The following is a 21,906-nucleotide window of genomic DNA, read 5'->3' as shown; positions in this document are numbered from 1 at the left end:
TTAGTTGTTCCTAAAGTGTTTTTGTGTGTGTGTCTGTGTCAGGCTGCATCCTGCTGGGGATGGCTGCTGCCATCAAGGAGGGTCATTGCTATGGGGTGGGGGTGCCTGGTCTGGTTTAGGTGGGGTGGGGGTGCCTGGTCTGGTCTAGGTGGGTGCTGCATGTCTAAGTAACATCCACACCAATGAATGCCAGGTCCAGAAGTTTCCCAGCAGAACACTGAACTGTCATAAGATGGTTTAAATGTTATTGACTTCTCCTGTCAGGGGTCATAATGTTGTGGCTGATCTGTGTATACATCCTATGAGGTAAAGTATGAGATTCTGTTGTCCTCCATGTCCTGAATGTGTCTCCATCGTCTCTGTCCACATTGATTCCATCTTGGTTCATCTAGTTTTTCTACCTCCATGTTTCTGTCCCTCCCCTGATGATGATTAGTAAAGGTTACCATGGTTACCAGTCTGAGGTTTTAATCAGATTATTAGTAGAGTACTAGTGTCCATGTAAACACAGCAGCTGTTCTAACTATAACTCAGTCATCATATAAACTCTGGCAGCACAAAGTCTTTCTGTATTATTTTGTTTTTTAAAAAAGTTTTGATGTTGGTTGAAAACTGTATTTGAACTTGAGTATTGAGTTCAAACTTGAGAAGCTGGAGAGTCTGAGCTTTATGCTTCCGCCACAACAGATCGATACACTAAGCAAACCGTATAGAATATAGGAAGCCATGTGTGCAGCTCGCTCTTCTCTCCATAATATAGATGCAGACGGGGACTGAGAGGCTGTGATGGAGAGAAATCAACAATTCAAATAGAGCCTCCGTCGGGCTCACGGAGGAGGGAGAGCATGAACTTAACCGACGTCCAGATCTGCAGTAAACCTGCTGCTCCTGCTCCTCGTCCCCTCTCGGCCCGCGGTATCCACAGCCGTATGTACGAGCATCGAGGGGAGCCGTTAACGGCCGCCTGCTGTTTTACGACATCTCCCGCCTCCGCTTTTAAATGAGCTGCAAAATACGAGCTGGCGGCGGCGGCGGCGTCGACGTGAGCGAAGCAGAAAAGCCATGAGAGCTCCAGCACCAGCAGATCCATCCCCAGGCTGATGATGAATCAAATGCTATACTTGCTAATAAATGACTAGTTCATCAATTTACTCAGACACAACTCTTCTTCTTTAGAGCCGCGTGATTAATGCGTCACTATCCTTGGAGTCATTTAACATTTATATAAAGGAAATGGAGCTCACTTGGAATGTCATATACTGTTTTCTGATGCGTGTAACCTTCAGGAGTTAAATGAATAAACTCTGACCTGTCAACTGATTCCTGTGTCTCTGTGTTGAGACTGTACCAGTCAGACGAGTTAGGAGGCAGCGGTGACTGTGAAGAAGGGAAACCTTAACCCTCCTGTCCTCCATCGTACATAAATATTTTATTCTTGCAGCTTCGTTCATGCAGCTTGTGTCTGTTCCTGTTTCTGCAGAGTTTCACAGGTGTGAGCGAAGCCCTGAGCAGGAGGCGGGTGTCCACGATAAACACCGTAGTACTTAATGATTTCAGGAGGTCAAGAGATCCCAGGTCCAGCGTGAATCTTGGCATTCTGCAGCGTGACAGAGGCCGACAGCGCGGTCGCCGGCGTGGTCGTCCTTGGAGGCCGACAGCCTGTTTGGCCTCGGTAAACTGACAGAGAGGGAGAGAGGACGGCTCTGACACGGCCGCGCCGACCATGCGTGACGCTCACACTGTTCAAATTGCCAGGAGGAGAATAATTGGACAAAGTCCTCATGTAAATTTCGCCAGGACACAGAATTTAAGGTGGGATCTGTGCATCCATGCAGGTGACAAGTTGAGCTCCAGGTTTTCTCCGGACTCCCTCGGCGTAAATGTGAAGGAGAACGAGGAGACGCCGGAGAAAAGCAGCCAGAGAAACGGGAAGAAGGTGACGGGAATTAAAGAGCCACATGTTTCAGCCGAAAGGAAACAACAAACAGACGGCTTTAAAGGAGCTGCAGAGACAAGCATGTCGAAGCGAAGCCGTGTTCAGCCAATAGGAATCAGACGGCGCGCTGACAGGCAGAACAGAGGCGAATGCACCCGCAGAGGAAAAGATGAAGGGGCTGTAGAATTAGATATGCAACACAAATGAAAGGGAATAATTAGGCAGTCATCAAAAAAGAGCACAATTTGTTAAAATTCTCGACACTAATGAAAGTAGGGGCTGATTGAAGCTGATTGTTCTGCGAGCCGTGGAAGCGGGGAGACACGCGAGGATGAGAGGAAAACGGGAAATGGAAAATGTTTGTGGCGCTCAGACGGAGGCCGGCGTGCTGCTGCTGCTGCTGCTGCTGATAATTCCCTCTGTCAGATCGCTCCAGTCCACCAAACAAGACGCCTTTCTGAAAGTGAAACCGGTTCAAAGATGTCAGACGTGTTTTCTTTTTCTTTTTAAAGTGCTCCTCCGAGACAGAAACCTGCAGCGGTGGCGATACGCGAGGCACAGACGTCTGATTCTGACTCTCCTCCTCCGTCTGTAGAAATGAGGCTGCACTCAGCGAGTCAGGAACAAAACAGGAGCCAGACAGATCGAGAGAATGATTCTTATTCTCCATTAAAACGTCTATTATTTCATTTGTTGCAGAGGTTTTGAGGCTGAGACGTGTAGAACTATCCGGATCTGAAGTGTTTGCGTCTCTTTATCTTTTCTCTAGCTGATCTTTGATGGCATCGATGGAAACTCCTCATCTGGTCACACAACACCTTTTTGTTCTACCTGTTTACACCAAAGAATGATCACTTTAGATTCTCGTTGTTTAAACCGTAATTTATTTGATTCCAGAGTTTTACACGCTGACGTCTTGCTGCTGATTTCGTGCAGCGTTTCTCCAGACAACAAAATTGTCCGAGCCTTTTTAGAGAAGGTTCTCCATTGTCCCTGTGTCACATGGTGGAGAGGGTGTTCAGGGTTACCCATGATCGATAACAGTTTGTCCAGTGTCCTCGTTTCCACCACCGCTTCAAAAGTCTCCAGTCTGCAGCCGCTGACAAAAGGAAATAAAAAAATAAAAATAAAAGAAAGATGTGTAAAAAGAAAAATGAAGCTGTTCTGGAGTCTTAATCTGCTCCTTCAATGATCCACCGGGCCAATCAGATAGTGTGGGCGGGGCTTAATGTGGTGAGTAACAGCTCGTGAGCCTCGTTGAATTAGTTTGCAGCTAAATGTGGGAGAAGCTGTTCAAAGCAGACTACCACGTGTTAAATTCATTTGTGGAGAATGACATCATGGACTTCAGGACTGAGTCTCCCTCAGGACGAAGGCTCCCCAGCTTCAGGTCCAGAACGAGCAGACTAGAGTCACGACGTCAACGAACGAACCAAATCTATTGACCGGCTCTTTAAAACAAACGTTTTCAGACGTCAGTGTCTCGGTACACAGCTCAGTCTCAAGAAGTGAGGCGACTCAAAACCACAAAACGAACCAAAGAAAACGCAGCAGGATGTCGTAGCATCGGTGCTTTAGTGGTGAGCATGAGCTGCTGACCCGCTGGGTTCAATGTAACGGTCAATGCAACAGTTTTTACTGAGTTTCCTACGGAATAAATAAAGCATCTATATATCTAGAATCTACATTTCAGCATAATTCAAAATCAGATATTTCAACAGCAGAATATATATTGGTGTTAGTCCAAATCTTACCCTGTCGTTCCTCACAGTGATTACTTCCCAGATAAAATGTGTTTAACCCAGGATGGCATCTTAAAAATAAAGGAATATCAAAATGAGAACAAGGTCCAGGTCCCCTCAAAGAGCCACAGGTCTCATCTCTAGAACACACTGAGGAGCGATTGATGCAACACTGGATGGAAATAAATCTTGTGACATTGCAGAAGTCATATTAACTGTTGCTACAGTGCTACTCTATCCATGTTTCTTTCTTTTTACTATTCTAAGAAGAAAAAATGTTGCACAGCGCCTTTAGAGAAATAGCTCTGTCCCTTTAAGAAAGATTCAAGGTTCTTTATTGTCAGATGCTCTGTAATGATGCAGCATCATTACCAGTACGGACATGCTTGGAGCAGGGAGACCACTCGACTTCACAGAAGCAAAATACAATAAATAAAATAGATAAAAGAGATATGTGGCAAAATTAGATGCCATATGTCAGATATAAAAACAGGATGAAGAGTTTTTGATGTTCAGTGTCCTGATGGTTTGTGGGTAGAACCTGCTGGTTCATGAGTGGCTGCTCTGAAACAACCTGCCAGACGGTAGGAGTGTGGACAGTCTGAGGCTGGGGGGGCTGGGGGGGCTGGGGTCAGAGAGGATCAGCTGAGCCTTCCTCCTGCAGCGCTGGCTGGAAATGACGCTAGTCTGGAGATGTTGTTGTTGATGTTGTGCACGGCTGTGGATGCTGCAAGAAAAAGTAAAAAAGAAGAAGATGAAGGTTTGTGTTGCTGTTCGTTCAGAGGAGCGGCAGATAAATGACAGACTGACATCTACAACACCATCTACCTGCTCTACCTTTGAGATGTACCGGTCGATCATGATTGGGCAGCCGCGTGTTAGACCATTAATCTGTTCCTGGATCAGTCTACAGTGAAACTACCTTGTACTTTAATTTGCTCTGTTGCTGCTGTCTAGATTCTCAGAGGATCATGAACGGCGCTGAAACCTCCAAACATCTGATCTGAAACATTTGGTGTCTGCAGAGAAAATGTCCTCAGCAGTCTGCTAAAAGTTTTAGTCCGTAATTTCTCCCTAATGTTGACACTAAATAAAATGTTGTTAGGAAATCTATTTTTCAGAGCGGTGCAAAGACCAGAAAGTCAGAAAGTACAGGAAAAAGAAAAACTATTCGGGGACAAATGAAGATTAAAAGTGACAAAGTAGAAAGGATGGAGAGACAGCTGAGGCGCCGTGGAGGGTGGCAGAGGATGAACAGAGAGTGATTGAACGTAAAGAAAGCAGCTGTAAACATTTGTCACGTTAACACAGCGAGGAGACGGCCGCCTCTAATCCCACGCTGGATCCCTGCTGATTGACTGAATGACAGATTGATTACCTGTCCGCTTCAGGTCGCAGCCTCATCCATTACGCCGCCTTGTTAAGATGATCGTGCATTAGGAGCTTATTCAGAAATACGCCCGTGTGTGTGTTTGTGTGCGTCGTCCCTCGAGGCCGTCTCATTACCGACACGTCTGAGATCTTTTCTCGGGCAGGAAGTGGAGGAGAGAGAGAGGAAGAAAAGGAAGGCCGGCCGTCAGAGTTGGAGATGTCCATTGTTCACGTTCCTCCGGCGTTTTTGCATGTTTGAAGGAAAAATGTGTTTTTTTATTCTGACACAGAAAACGTCTGAAGATTAGACGCCCCCGCGCTGCCAAACATGTCAACTCATTAGAGACAACAACAAAAAACTAAAAGACACAATGACGTCCATCTTCATCTGAGACACGGAAGCTTCAGGTGCATCGACTGATTGTTCGGACGAGCTCTGCATCGACGACGAGAAATGAAAGGTGTGAAAGGTTAGTTAAAGACGAATAATGCAGAATCTGACCGACGCGTCAACAACAAACAAAGCTGCAAACGGAGACATCTGGAACCGGCAACAACAGCCGAAGATGAGAAGCAACGCGAGACAACAGAGCGTCGGCTAAACTGGAGACAAAGCGCCGGGCGGACGTGTCGAGGAGCAGCGGAGGAGGATAATGGCCCGACGGTAGCGGCAGGACACGATGCTAATTGGAGCTCTCTTGTAAATAATGCGCCAGCGGACTGAAAGAAAAGGAGGCGATGGAAAGTTTGCAGCTGCAGGGATTCTGCTGGAGACGCTGCAGCAGCACGACCAGGCCTCAGACCTGGAACCTGGACGTCGTCCTCGCTCATCCAGGAGCAGAGAGGTCGACACAAAGAGGAAGAGGAGCATGCAAATAGAAGACACGAAGCAGGAAGTAAAAATGAGGAAACAGGAAACTAAACTGGATACGATAAAGGAGCCAGAACACGAGCTCACGACACCGTGGCCTCATGTCGTTAAACAGATCAGAGACGTTTCATTTCTGTCAGAAACAGAGAACAAAGAAACTAAACTCAAGCGTGGTGCTCTGCCTCCAGCTTCTTCTTCTTCTGGTTTTACGATCCCACCGTCCTGTGTGTGTGTGTGTGTGTGTGTGTGTGTGTGTGTGTGTGTGTGTGTGTGTTGCTCCACCTGTTCTCCCTCTGCTCGTGTGTGTTGTTGCCGTGGGGAGTTTTGTTCAGCTGCTCATTCCTTCGCTCCCTGAAGAGTCGAGGCATTAACGCCAAAACTCGACTGTACTTCCATCATCTTCCTCCTGCTCCTTAAACTCCACAGCTGTGCTTTTCCTGTTGGGATGGAGGAGAGACCATCATGGTGTGTGTGTGTGTGTGTGTGTGTGTGTGTGTTCTGTCTCCTACCTTGCGAGGGGGGAAATTGACATATTTTGTTTCAGCCAGAAATACTTTAGTGCTCCTACTGTGATCATTTTGTGTTTTCTCTCCGAGGACTTCCTGTTTCTGGAAATCCGCCTCGACACGCTGCGTGATTCAGAGCCAGGATTTCTTCTGCTCATTCTCTCTCCTTTCTTTCTTTCTTTCTTTTACCACAGTTGTGTGGTATCTTCCTTGAATTTTATCTTCTTTACAGGAGGGTCTAGTTTCATGTTGTACAGGACCGGCGGCAACAGAAGAGGTGTACGAGTGAGGGAGAGAGTAGACGAAGAAGGTGGGGCCTCCCACCTTCTTCCCCCTAAACGCGGGGAAACAAAAAGAGAGGGATTACAGAGAAAAGTCAAAATGAGGATTGGTAGATGGAGAGGAGGAGAGGAGGAAAGAGAATGGAGGAGACTGGAAAGAACGAGAGGTAAAAAGATTCAGGAGGCTGAGGAAAGAACGAGAGAATGAAACTAAATAAACTACAGGCCGGGGAACGGTCTAAAAGAGAGGAAGAAATATTATTCATCATGAAAAAGAGAAAGGAAGATGTGGAGAAAGACAAAGAAAGACAGAAACGTTAAAAAAAGAGGAAATGAAGGAAAACAGTGATGTAGATGTTAAAACATCTACATTTGGGAAAATAGATAGATAGATAGAGTATAAAATATCAACATGAGATAAATCATGTGTTTATCTAGACAAATATTTTATATATAAATATATAGAGGTCATTATTTGAGTGTGATGTATGAAACTATACAAGATCTATAAATAGTTGAAGTTATAAAATCTATAATTCTGTATCAGATATAAACTGATGCTTCATCAGTGAATCTATCTGAAAGCACTGAGCCAGTAAATCAGAGTTTCTGATCATCTAACACGTCTGTGATTCTTCAGTCCTTCATCACTTCAGCTTCAGTTTCTCAACATCATGAACCTGAAGTTTGAACTTGACTCTGTCTGACTCTGATTCTGGAGCACAGACTCTGGAGGACGGGAGGACGGCCATGATGTCTCCCAGCCAGAAGGTTCTGGGTTCTAATCCAGGCCGACTGGTTCCTTTCTGTGTGTAGTCTGTATGTTCTCCCTGTGTCTGCGTGGGTTCTCTCCAGGTTCTCCAGCTTCCTCCCACCGTCCAAAGACATGCTGGTTAGGTTCACTGGTGATTCTAGACTGGGTTAGGGTTCGGACCTCCACACAGATTACCTCCTGATGCAGCCTTGATAAAATGGGCGGGGCAAGTTCACATCCAGGTAATAATGTTTATTAACTCATACACAGGAAGTGTTCCACTCTTTTTTTTTATCCCTTTAAACTGGGAGACTCTGGGTGGAGGAGCTACATCTGATCTTAAAGTGTCGCTGTCCCAATGTAGAAACTCCTCCCCCTCCTCTCCACCCCCGGCTCACCCAGGGGTGCAGCCCCCACCCCCCACTCCTCTCTGTGGGCGTCACGCCGAGTTGCAGCTGCTCTAATTGACTCTGTTGCTCGTCCACATCATTTCCGCATCGCTGTTGGTTTCCTGACGCCCGGCTGACTCCAAACCCCCCCCCCCCCCACTGTACCTCCACCTCACCTCCCCTCCCTCTGAGAGCCGATTCTCTTCTGTGTTTTATTTATGTAAATTATTTTGGGGAATGATCGTGAGAAACTCTTCATGTGGTCTGATGATGGGATCTGTGTAAACGTTACAGGAACCTTTGAGTTTTCTGGAGCTGCTGCTGTAGATGCTTTAATTCTGGACGGTTGCTCTTCCAGGCGGCTGCTGATGGTTTGCAGGTGGTTGCCATGCGGTTGCCATGCGGTTGCTATGGTGTTCAGGGTGTTGATAGGTGTTGCAGGAGTTGCCGCCATGTTTCACATGAAGCCCCGCCCCCAGTTCAGTGACTCCAGAATAATTTTCCACCACTGACTAATTTGTAGTTGGAGGAAGTTCGTCTGGTTTCCAAACAGAATCATAAATCTCTCCTTCAGACAGTTTTATTATTTTCTAAGTGGTCGTTCAGGTTCATGACTTTTATTATTCTGGACCCAGTGTTACATATAAATACTGAAACTTTTTAAATGTTCTGTCTTTTTTTAGTACCTCCTAATAAATCTAGAGGGTTTGTGAGGACTGCCGTCAGTAGATGTCAGGAGGAGTCGCTGTTATGAGAGGAAACTTTAGTTGTGAAGCCGAGCGTCATTTCTCATCCGTCCTCCGTCGCTGCCGTTTACCTGCACTCACACACGTCTGTCTGAGCAAAGCAAGACTCAAGATGCAATTTGGAGCTTTATGGTTTTATTATGCAAACACATATCCCATGAGCTCCTGAGCTGAATTTATGTGGCAGTTTTATTTCCGAGAAACAAACTGACGGTGATGAACGAGGCCCTGATCTGTGCCTTTCAGGACGAGAGGCTTGGTGTTCGTGGCTGTGCAGAACAAAAAGCCTCTGAATGTCTCCTGTTGGCTTTCAAATGTTACGCAGCTGTTTGGAAATGTTATCTCCTGGGTGTGAGATGTTTCCTTTCTTCCCATCATTATAGGCTCTAACAGATGTAAAGGCTAAGGGTTGGTGTGCGGTAGTTAAACATGTCTGTGGGAGAGGTCGGTGACCTATTAAATCACTGGTATGATATTTTCAGATCAGCGCTTCCTCCGCTTTAAACTCGGCCTAATTAAACTCTTCCAAAGGTCTTCAAACAGAACGCAGCGTGTTGCCCGTGGGTTCGCTGCAGATGTGTGTGTCTGTGTGTGATTGTAGGCAGCTGTTAATGCAGATTATTGCCACTGTGAAGCACCGAGAGCGCCGCTGCGCCGCTGGAGACGACAGATGCAACTATTCCTGACCCGCTGAGAGACGCTGTTCTGGGAAGAGTCATCAGAAAAGCAGCAGGGCCGAGTGGAACTGGACTGGAAATGACAAACACGCCGGTTAAGGCTGGTTACAGTGTGTGTGTGTGTGTGTGTGTGTACGGTGGTCACACTGCTGGCTGACTGACTGACTGACTGACTGACTGACTGACTGTGTGTGTGGATAGAGTGGTGGTAAAAGATGGACTGTGTGTGTAAATGAGTGTTTTTAATTTGCTCCTGCTTCTGCTTAGCCAGCACTCAGAGCGGCTGCCTGTTTGAATACATGGTGATGGATGAGGGGCTGCAGCACACACACACACACACACACACACACACACACACAGATCTGCACTATACTAGTGAGGACACTTGACATAACACTTTACCTGGCTCCTAGGAATGTAACTTTGACCATCAGACCTGAATACTGAATCTAAAAGCTCCACCGTGTCCTGAAACTTGATCTCATTAGGAAGTAGATGTAAATGTAAACCCACTGCACATGTACTGATTCACTCTCCAGTCCAGTAGGTGGTGCTAATGCACCTACAAGATGGTTTGTACAGTGAACCAAAACAAGAAGAAGAAGAAGAAGAAGATTGTCCAAATACTTTGCAGTGGGGAAGAAACAAAGCAGAAGGCTTGTGTGGAAGAGAAATGTTCTTCAGTCAGAACTTGAGGTGAGATTTTAACTGTCATATCTAAAGATGCTGAAACAAGGGAACAACTAGAAGTGTTGAAGATGTTTCACCACTCATACAAGTAGCTTACCACACCCACTCCAACCGTACTTTTAGATCTGAAGGAGCTGCTTGGATGAAACGTCTTCAAGAAACTCTACAAGACGACTTGGTTTCAGCATTTTTGGATAAACTGTGACCTGGATGACTGAGAAGCTTCACAGACATTTTAACTGTCAGCATTATGCTAGCTAATGTTGTGCTGCCATCAAGGAGTGTCATTGCTATGGGGTGGGGGTGCCTGGTCTGGTCTAGGTGGGTGCTACATGTCTAAGTAACATCCACACCAATGAATGCCAGGTCCAGAAGTTTCCCAGCAGAACATTGGACTGTCACAAGATGGTTTAAATGTTATTCACTTCTACCGTCAGTGGTCATAATGTTGTGGCTGGTTGGTGTATACACACATGCTGACTCCTTCATTCAGTACCAGGATTCATAATGTTTGTTAAAGGTTTATAAATTAAACCAGTGAACGACATCGTATCCGTCCCCACCGGTCTCAATAAATCCATGTTCTGCTGTCGCTGTCCGTGGTGCTGAACCTCGCCGCAGGTCACAGCACGGTGACGATGATGATGATGATGATGATGATGATGATGATGATGACAGTAACGCTGCTGATGAAAATGACCACGACGATCATTATGAAGGTGATGACAAAGGTGACATTAAAGATGATGAAGGTATTGATGACGCTGACGGTGATAACTGCAGCGTTGGTGACAATAATACAGACGAGCATGAAGGTCAGGATGAACATTACAGAGCTGTGACCACCCAGGTGATGGGGTGGGCCTTATTTAGTTTTAGATTCAATTTTAAGTGCGATATATTTTATTTTATATATTTTTATTTGATTTATTTCTGTTTATTTTATTCTGTAGATATTTACGTGTCATTTCAATTCATTCATTTATTTCTCTCTCTGGAAATTCAAATTTTAAAATACAATATTAAATATTATTTCAACGTGTCCTCTCTTCTATTTATATATTTTTTGTTTTAATTTGATCTCAATCATCTCTTTCTGTCACCAGGCAGATCTTCTTTTTCTTCCTCTCTTCTCTCCTCCAGTTTTAAATTTCCACCTGACCCCTGATTGATTTCAGTTTGGCTTCCTGTCGATGCTCTTCCTCCTCCACATTCATCATATTTCCGATATCAAATTCTCCTCTGTGTTTTTTTTATTTTCTCATTATTTATTTTTTATTCCTCCTCCTTCTAATCCATTTAGAGCCGACACTTAATATCGGCGGCTCATCAATTCTTAATGTGATCAGAATCCTGAGAAAACTGAGAGTCCAGGCAGAGACCTCGGCTTCATCATCACGAAGTCTCCATTTCCTCTTCCTCTCTTTCTTTTCTTTTTTTATCCTGCCCACACACACACACACACACACACACACACACACACATACACACACTACTGTTGTGTTCACTGCCGCTGGTTAAAATCAGCGTCTAGTTGAAGGATAGCAGCTTGAAGGCTCCCCAGTGTCGGCCTCGTGTGTGAAAACGCATCCTCATCTTCTCCATAAACGTCATGAACGTCGTTTCCCTCAGGTCGGTCATTACTCCACAATCTGTAGACATGGACAACGTTATACATTAATGATGGATGGAGTCTGAAACCTACAGGTCCATGGATCAGAGACACCTGGGAGGATTTTATCTTCTGACCCTGATCACCAGATCACAGTAAACATCTAAAGAAGTCAGCAGGAGCCGACCGCCTGACTGTTGATCTCCAGAATCAACAGTCAGATTACGCGTCTGTTCTCCAACAGGAATCTTTTTCCTTCCTCTGTTTCCTGTAACGTCTAATGAAAGCCTTCATTCATCACTCAGCCTTTCATTTACGCTTGGAAGAAACTAAGGAACAGTCTCAAGTGTTCAAGATGCAGAATTTCCTCCCGTCCATATTTTGACCTGCCGTGTCCCACCTGTCCACTAGATGTCCTTATGTTCCCACTACTGAGAGTCACATGACTCACCTGGCTGCCTACACACACCTGCTCTCCATTTCTCCGTCAGGGATTCAGTTCATGTCTGCAGACGGCAGGTCTCAGTAGCTGTTTGTCTGCTGCACACTCACTCGTCTCCTCTGTGCTCTGTCTCAACATCTGGTCCCCGGCTTCAGCTCTCATTGCTCAACACCTGGGCTGAAATACAAGCTGCAAAACTGAAACAAGACGAGTGGATCTGTTTCCTGTGTCCTGTCCTCAAGCTGCAGAGCGCTGGAGCCTGACTTCACTGCAGACTTCACTGCAGACTTCACTGCTAATGTGCATGAAAGTAAACATTTATTTGAAGAACAGTTGGTTTTGTGGACTGAAGTTTAGCATCATTATGTATTCTGTGTGTTTTCTAAACTGCTGGAGTCAATGGGTGAAAACAGGAGCTTATTGTTCCATCAGTCTTTGCTCCTCTACCAGTCAGACTAGTTTCAGATGAAAGTGCATCATTTAAATGAGACCGTCTTCAGTCTGTGATGGAGCAGTAAAGCAGTGAGCTGCTTCCCACACACTCACAAACACCTCTGGAGGACAGACTCTCCACAACCTGAGTTACATAATGTGTTTATGTAACAGACGGAGACGCTCTGCTTCTGGTTTGACAATCAGTAAAAAAAAAAAAGACAAAAAAAATAAAACACCTGCAGTCAAACGACAAATCAGGGAGTGAGTCTGAGTCGGCGAGCGAACGAGGAGGACGTGACCTCGAAGAGGAGACGGAGCTCAGTCCTAAACAGATTGTCACGGCGGCTGTGAGAGCAGCGCCCGAGGACGAGGCGCCGACAAGAACAGAAATCCAGCAACGCTACAAACACCAAGACACAAATAACCAGGGGAGAAAACACGGAAGGAGAAAGAGGCCCAGAGCTTCACTGCTGTTCTCTCTGCTCATTTATTTTTATTTTTTTAGGAGGTAAAATAATCTTGCTCTGGTATTTTTTAAATCTGTCTGAAGTTAACCTGCTGGGTGAGAACGTAAACGCTTGATAATCACTCGGTCAACGTCTGCCATCATCCCACCGTCTACAGACTTTTTATAATTTACTGTTGAGTCTGTTTTAAATATTCCTCCTGGAGGATTAAATTGATCTCAGCTGGAATATATTTGCTAAGGCTGTGGTTTGCTGTTTTTTTTTTTTTTTTTTTAAACAGCTCATTAACATATTCATAAACATCTGAACTAAAAGCTGTTCTAGCAGGTTTTCACTTTTTAACACAAGTCTAAGAGCAGAGGCTGGTTTCAGTCTTTAGTCTGGAATTAAACTGAAGTTCTGAAGAAACCTTTAACCTGGTCTGAACAAAGACGTCCACCTTCAAACCACACACCTTGTCTTTCTGTCTGTCTTTCAGAGATTTATTTCCACAGAGACAACGTAACTTCTTTCGTTGACAAGTAAATTTGTTTGAAAACACAATATCAATGTACTCACATCCACACAGCCCATTTCCAAGGTGGATTAAATGTGTTGGACTCTGAGCTTTGATCCAGTCTTTCTCTCCTTCTTGTTTGCTCGTTACTAACGTACAGAATGATTTAATGTTGAATGTGCAACGACAAACAATCTGTCCCCTAGTACCCTGAGCTCAGTGTCTCATGTCGCTGGTACCCCAGGCTCAGAGTCTCCATCCCCTGGTTGCCCAAGCACCACAGCACTTTGTGGCACTCTGAGCTCGGGGCCTCCTGAACGTAAAGTCAAATGTTCCACTGACTTTTCCCACAAAATGAAAACTGCTAATTCAAGCAAAAACCTGAAACATGTTAATGTGACTCAAATATTAAACGTGGGATCATCTGATTCTAATCTGTAGTGTCCTGAACAAACGCTCTCTTTGTTGTCTCTGGTTATTTTGAAGCTCAGTTCATTTGTGTTATTGTTCCTAAATAAACGGATAAAGAGGAAAAGAAGGTGAAAAGCTGCTGTGGTCGGACCGGGAGCTCCATCTGCTCCAGACACTGTTGACATTACAAACATGTCGGAGTGGGAGTTTGGATACGAGTGTGTAATTTATGCATGGGAGTGTGTGTGTGTGTGTGTGTGTGGCAGATTTCATGAAAGGAGGGGCATGAATGGGTGAGTATCTGTTGGTGTGTTTGTATGGCAGCTCTGTGTGTGTGTGTGGGTGTGGGTGTGTGTGTGTGTGTGTGTGTGTGCTGGAGCGTCACAGCGCCGAGCTGCATTTCAGTGATAAGCAGTGATGAGTGAGCACAGAGAGAGTGAGGTGGGGGGGCTCAAGTGTGACATCCAGCCAGAGGGGGGGATTTTTAGTGGTGGTGGTTGTGGGGTGGTGGAGGAGGGACGACACCCAGGCACCCATCACCCCCTACACCCCCCCTACCCCACATCCCCACACCTCCACCCACTCTCCATATCTGAGTGCAGAAATGAGAGCTGCTGCACAGTGGTTGACTCCGCCTGAGGCCCGGCGGCCCGGCGACGTCACCCGCCACCGCCGCTCTCCAACGGCACGGCGGCTACAGAATGGAATCCGTCATCAGATACGCCTCTCGGCCCCCTCGCTGCTGGAATTGAACACCTCGCCAGAGTCTAACCGGCTGCTGCACGCGTGGCTGCGCCGCCGCTGGATGGATCCACCGTTTGGATTAAGGCGTTAACCTGCTTCCCGCTCCAACGCCGGCGCCGAGCTGAGCTGACAGGCCCGGAGGCCGGAGCGGCCAGGCGTGGTGGCGCCACAGACCACCGCCACCGCCACCGTGTGGAGGCGGGACGGCTGACCCGATCAGGACAGAACAGTAGAAACAGGTTTATAATAAAACACATTATATGTCAAACAGAAACTTCTCCAACAACATCAGCACTGACTCCAGAGAGGCAGCGAAGGAAGGAGAAGAAAGAAGAGACCTGGATGAAGAAAGTGTCTTTAGGCCTCAGAGACAAGCTGCTGCTGGAGGAAGAGGAAGAGGAAGATCATCTTCACCAAACAGCTGCTGGAGACCAAAGCAGAGCTGCTCTCTCTACTGATTGTGTCAATGCATTTGTCTTCAAAGTGTCCTGTACTGACTTTAGTGAACTGATCTCTGACCTTTGTCTTCATGTCTCTTCATGGTCCTGGACGAATGTTGTCTCATTTCACTATGTCCTGCACCTGCTGTGGTCTGTGCATTTATTGGAAAAACTACTGTGATTTGATTTTTATTTTTAAGTACAAAAACAAAATTATATTCTGTAGTCGTTATGAGAGCTACATGCTCTCTGACTGCTGGAAACAACTTCTTCTTCTTCTTCTTCTTCTTTTTCACCTACAGAAACCTCCGCTCTAATATTCTCTTTCTGGTTTCATACATTGAAGGACCAAAGATACATTTACTTGTTTTTGTTTTTTTGCTTTTTAAACTAAAAATCCAATGAAGTCTTATCTATTTTTTATGTTAGAGTCTAAAACCAAACTTGATGAAAAATGAGAATAAGAGAAAAACAACCTCTTGACCTTTCAGACCTCGTGGCCTCCTGCTGCTCCCTGTCTCACCTTTTAAATGATTTGCAGTGTTACACATAGAGAAGTAAATGCTGGAGTGTTTACCTGAGCATTTCACATGAGTCTGGTGTTTTTTCTTATATTGAGCCGTAGCTGCAGATATGTAGGTGGTGTTAAGAATGACAATGAGACGTTTGCTTTGGCTCCTAACAGGTCAGAATTATTTAGCTTCCAGTGAAACAAGTGGATTTTATCTTTAGACAAATAAAAAAATATGTCAGATGCCTGGGTCTCCGTGGCAACAGTCCGTCGCTTCGGTCGGGTCCAGACGACAAAGCTCCCGGGAAATGTTGCATGGATTGTGGATTTAATTATGATACAGAAGATGAACAGCTCAGCATCAACTGGATAGACCTTCAACCAATCAGAAGCATTTAGTTGTTGCAGATGTTTGCAGGAGCAGAATCAGTTCCAGACGGAGAGACGGAGACAAGAAAACGTCCTGGGTTCCTTTCTGCAGAATTAAAACACATTTTAAAACCAGTTCCCTTATATCCTCACCGACTTTTATTCTGCACAATCTGCAAGTAAAAACATCACTGATACGATGAATGTTAACATAGAGAGGCCTTCTTTTAGTTTACGTACATTCAACTATTCAAATAATATTTAAAAAGTTTTGAACAGAAGAAAAACATTTTCTCTTTAGGTTTAAAGCTAAGAGCTCACAGTGAACATTACTACACCCTCAGCTAAAATGAAAACACCACTTCATTGTCTTTATCCACGTTTACCAGATCTGCTCTGTTTTTAAATGCATTACGTTTTCATTTCCCTATGAAAACTCTTCTTATATTGCTTTATTGTTTTTCAGCATATTGGAAAGTAGTCAGATCTGTTTCCAGTCTTTTCTTCCAGCGTTCATGTTCCTGGTGAATGTAAGGATGACGTTTATTGACAGTATCAGTAAATGCTAGAAATAAAAATGTTTATTTCTAGTAACTTAAGAAGTCTCCCCTTGATGAAACTAAGATGAAGCTGCAGGTGGAGTCAGGGTAAATAAGGAGCCAGACTCTCTGAGAAAACAAATGAAATCCGAAGCAGAAATAAACTTTTACTTTCTCCCTTCAGTTTTTATTACTTTCTCTAAGTAGCGGGTCAGCGGCGTGGAGAATGTTTGGCTGTGGGATCAGAACGAAGGTGGTTCTGCCGTCACTCCTGCTCTCGGCCCGGGGTTAAAAAGCTTCAGTCTGATCTGAAATGAACTCCGTGTGTCTGATTATCTGCCCGACAGCGTGGAACCTCATTTTATTAACCCTGATTTCTGCCGGGAAGCTTCACTGCTTCACACACACACACACACACACACACACACGCACTCAGTCAAACACTGGGAGCCTCTTATAACCAGTCTGGACTTCCATTGGATTATTCTTTTATTTATTTTACAGTTTTTATTTATTTTATTTCTGGTGATTGAGTGTATATTAAGTTTCGAGGGAATGTCCAGAAGCAGTTTCTCTTTTTCTTTTTCCTTTATCAACTCAGAAGTCTTGATTTAAAACCTCCAGAAGGTTCATAGAAAATGAATTTCATAGTTTTTTTGCTGTTATTAATCACACCTGGCAGCTAATGCACCTACAAGCACAAACATATTTAATTTATCTTTGTTTCATTGACTTCACAACACTGCAGGTTAATTACAGCGTCAGTAAAAGAAAAGTCAGCGTGAAGATTTATAACTTCTTCTGCTCTTTCTTTTCTACAAGAAACTTTACCTGAACTTTACACATTTGTAGTCGTGTATGTGATGCATGTCTTGATCCTCAGCGTCTGGTTATTTGGATTTACTGACACGTTAATGTCCACAGCCGTAGGACTCTAAACCAGCTCCAGACTAGCGTTTGACCTTCAGGGTTCAGATGACCCGTGTGCACAGAGACCAACGTTTAACGGAGGGTCTTTCTGTAGCTAATGACATCTGAGGTTGAGAACTAGACCTGAGCAGCCGTTAGATAATTAAGACGACGCAGGAGCAGAAAACCATGTTTACTTCCCCCTGACTGATATTTGCTCGTTAGTTATGAGTGTAAGTCTAGATATTAGTGGTAAAGGCTGCAGGAACACTGAGAACAACTGAAACGCATTCGCATCACGCACAATCGTTTTGTTCAGATTAATATAATTATACACCACGTTGGAGTCGATGGCTTCGAAATGAAACAACAGCGTTTTAATGCGTCAGATGATGAAAGTGAAGCGGACATTAAGCCGTTTAATATACTGTTTACTGCTTCTTGGTTTAATGGACGACTGCAGATGAACCAGTGGAGAGATTTCCTCCTCCAGGACTGAGGAGCAAACACGTCCCACGGAAATCACATTTACACACAACTCACGTCTGTAGTGGTGATAAACATAAAGACTGGAGGAGCATTTTAAATCTGTAAATCTACTGCTTTGTGTTTTTTTTCCTCAGTTGCTCATCGTCGACTTAATACTTTTAGTTTTTGAGCTGTTATTGAACCAAAACAACCAGAATAAATACGTCATTTTCTAGACTGAACCTCTTCCCCCGCTCCTCCAGAACGTCTTCCTCTCCTCGTTAGCTCCCTGCTTTCCTCCGTCTCCTCCGTGAGACACAGTGTGAGGCAGCGCTCTTCATTTTCTCTCAAACAGCAGACGAATCTTGAACCGCAGCGTGAAGGCCAAGTGCTCTTCAGCGACGGAGTTTAAAAGGACGCTTTTGTGGCGCTGGCGGCGTAAATTAGAATTTCACACAAGCAATCTACCTTTCAGCGTTCACGCAGAGGACCTTCAGGTTTCCAGTTGCAACAAAGAAGAAAATGTCCAGGAATGTCTGAGTCAAGTGGTGAAAAGAAAAAGAGATAAAAAAAATGATAAAAAACAAAAATCTGCAGCAACTTTTATAGAGCAGGAGACACAGTGACAAAGGGTCTTAACTAAGGAACCCTCTTATACCAGAGTTCCTCTTCAGAAAGCTGCTGAGAACCACTTCTAATCTAAAAGGCCGCGCTGACCAATGAAAACAAAGAGTGACTTTAATCAGAGCGTCTGTAGTGACTCAGAAATCAAATCTAATAATACTCACCAGCACACAGGAAATTAAATTAGATGAAATTACTAAAAAATGATTTAGATTTCGTGGGAATATCTTTTATGATCGGCCACAGATTTAAAGGAGGAGAAGACGTCATGGTCCTGGGTTTCCAGTGGATCCGGTTCCTTGTTTTTCGTTCTCATTACTAACGAGTCTGACAAACAGAGAGGAGGTTTGTTGAGCGTCTACCGTCGTTAGCTTTCAGCACAGACAGAAGTATATTAACTATTGCTGGTGGAAAAACTTTGGGAGACCTCAGTTTTAATCACTGTCAGTAACAGAAACATTTTTTATCTTATCGCGGTCGGCCATGTTTGTTGTTTATGTTCAACTTCATTCTCCTGGAACGCTTTGAGGTCACATCTAGTTCACTCCTAGAGGGATAAACCAGACGTCCCAGTTTTCTAGAATGCAGCATCTCTCCCTCTGTCTCTCAATAGGCGCGTTCGACTTCATGCAGATCTGTGCAGATCTGACTTGACGTGATGCATGCTGGGTAGAACAAGTTCATTTTAACCAATCATATTCGAGATCTATGAGCATAACAACCCAGCATGCATCACGTCAAGTCAGATCTGCTCAGATTTGCATGAAGTCGAACGCGCCTATTAGACTCACCTGGGCAGGTAACTGGTGGGAGCACCTGACCCAGCTGCAGCCAATCACCACTCAGCTCTCTTTAAAAGGCTGGCCGTGTTAATTCCACATGTTTTGTTTTGTTCCAGTACTTGAGTTTCACCTCGTGGTTTGTGTTTTTCTCCTGTTGCTAACGTAGAGCTCATCTCCTGTCCTCTCTCTTTTCTCATGCCTCCCTCAGAGAGACAGTTTCCTGCCTTTGCAGGTGTTTTGTGTTTTCCCCTCGCCCCTGGAGTTTCTAGCGCCTTTTACATTTTTGGTTTTTGCTCTTGGATTTACCTTCCTGCTGAGTTTTTAATAAACTCACTTTTATTGACTTTAACATGTTGCGCTTTAGTCTCTGGCTGGACGGTCTGTTACAGAAGAAACATTGACCAAAATAATCATTCACCATCTGAAGAAGTCATTTATCAGAATAAATAAACGTTACTCTTCAGGCTCATTTAGAGAACTGAACACTAAAAGTGTTCACTCTACCAAAGACTCATCAGTTGAACCACTTGATCGTATCGGTTTCTGGGTAACGTGTGTTCACACTGCAAACGGGCCGGTCCAGGCTTTACATTCTAAGTTAAAAATGGTTCATTAAACATGTTTGAGCAGTTTTTCCTGCTCAGTTTTAGGTCCAGTGTGTTAATACAGTATGTAGTCACAATGAAAAACACACACACGTGAGGTTGTGCTGAAAAGAACGACACCAAACAAGGCGAGGTAGGAAACTGTTTTTAAGATGAAATATAAAGGTAAAACCAAAAGGAGTTAACAACAGCCGATTATACTGTAGACCTCTGAGGGTTAATTGACTTCACTCATTGAGACTCTACTTGTCTCTGTTGCAGTAAAAGGATCAGTTGGGATCAGACGTGTCACCTGACCAGGTCCCTCTCTGTTAAAAGCATGAGCAGCTGTATGTCGCCCCTGACTCGTCGTGTTTCACAGGAATGTATTGACCACGAGGTAACGTCTGCTGCAGAGATTTAAAGAAAAGTAAAAGAAAGATGATGAGAGGTTTAAGGGGCTGATGAGAACGATCGGCCCGAAGGTTGAGGCCAGCGGTGCTTGATTATATTCAGAGACACTTTACACCGTGGTTGAATGTGGTCGAATAAATCTATTTCTTGATTTATTCTGTGTCGACCGACCGCCTCAATGGAATCAAAGTTTTAAGGAACTATTAAAAACCGTTTCTAGAAAGCTTCACCTCGACTTCTCTCTTTTGCGCCGTGGATTTTTAGAACAGAGGCAGAAACCGACCGAGACACGACTGAAAGTCAGAAATCACCAGAAAATAACATGAGTGTGGATCCAGACGGCGAGTTTCAGCGCGCCATGGGTCCTCCCTGCAGAAATAAAGGTGTAAAACAGCTGGATGGGAGCTGGTGCAGCTGTGGTTGATGGAGCTCCGCTGGTGTTATACATCACTCGCCCCACTGCTCCCAATTAAAGCCTGGAGGCAGATTGGTGCAGAGCTCCACAGAGACTGACCTCTGAGTGACAAAGCTTTTGACTCTCATTAGCCAACCAAGCAGCTCGTACTAAACACAATCCAGCATCGATCTTTGGATCTGACCTGATCTCTCCTGCCTGCTCGTTAGCCAGTCTGCTAGCTGGATATATACACACACGTATATATATATATATACGTATATATTCCTTTACTGCTTTGTAGAGCTGTTCAATAGTTTTGTCAGGATTTAGCCAGGACGTGTTCTTCTGTGTGAAGCTGAATGAATTGTTGAAGAGGCCTGCGTAGGGGAGATTGTGCTGCGGTTGAATCCTCACTTAGTTTGGACAAAGGATTCATTTGAAAGCTTCAGGCCTCATGATTCTATTCAACATGTCGGATTGTACGTGGCTTGTTATTCCGTGTTCGGTATTGATCGTCCACTGCAGGATGTTTGACCCACACCTCTGTCACTGCTGCTGCCTCTGTTTGTGTAGACGGTGACACATAATCCTTTTTATAACTGTGTGTTTAATGACTGTTTTTATTCATTATATTTGCACATGTTCTCTCAGTGTTCTCTAAACTGATTAAATGTTTGTGTTCCTCTTCTCAACGTCTCAGCTACTCAGATCATAACTCAGTTCACATCGACAGTGAATGTAAATAACTTAGTTCTTCTGGAGAAAACCCTCAGGCAGGAGTTTGAAGATGAACTTGTCGTCCAGTAGAGCACTTTCTTTGTTTTTTCTTTCTTTTTCTGCTTCTTTTGGTAGTTTTGATGCTACAGAGTGAATCACCGTCCTTACAGCATCTACACTTTAGACTCTGTTTGCTTTCCACAGCGCTACAGCTGCTTCAATCACTTCCTGATTCCCAAACTACGGAGCAAAACACGGCACGTTAAAAAATGTTGACAGTTTGAAGGAAATCTGACTTTGTTAAACTTTGTTAGATTTTTTTATCTAATTTCACCCAAAATCAAACAATTAAACTATCTAGAGTTGTATAATCCATTGCCATAGGTAGGAATGATTTCCTGTAGCGTAATGTGGAGGCCCTTGGTAGTCTCAACCTACAACTGAATATGTTCTGGTCGGTCTCCAGTGTGGCATGCAATGGATGAGACACATCATTCAGAAAGGCTGTTACAAACTCTTGACGTCATTTTGTTCTCTATTCTGTGCAACTATTCTGTGATTGGTCAGATTGGAAGTGGGCGT

This window comes from Chelon labrosus (assembly GCF_963514085.1).
Source record: "Chelon labrosus genome assembly, chromosome: 8".
In the NCBI taxonomy this organism is placed as follows: Eukaryota; Metazoa; Chordata; class Actinopteri; order Mugiliformes; family Mugilidae; genus Chelon; species Chelon labrosus.
The sequence above is the reverse complement of the archived record's forward strand: the minus strand, read 5'-3'. Positions refer to the sequence as shown.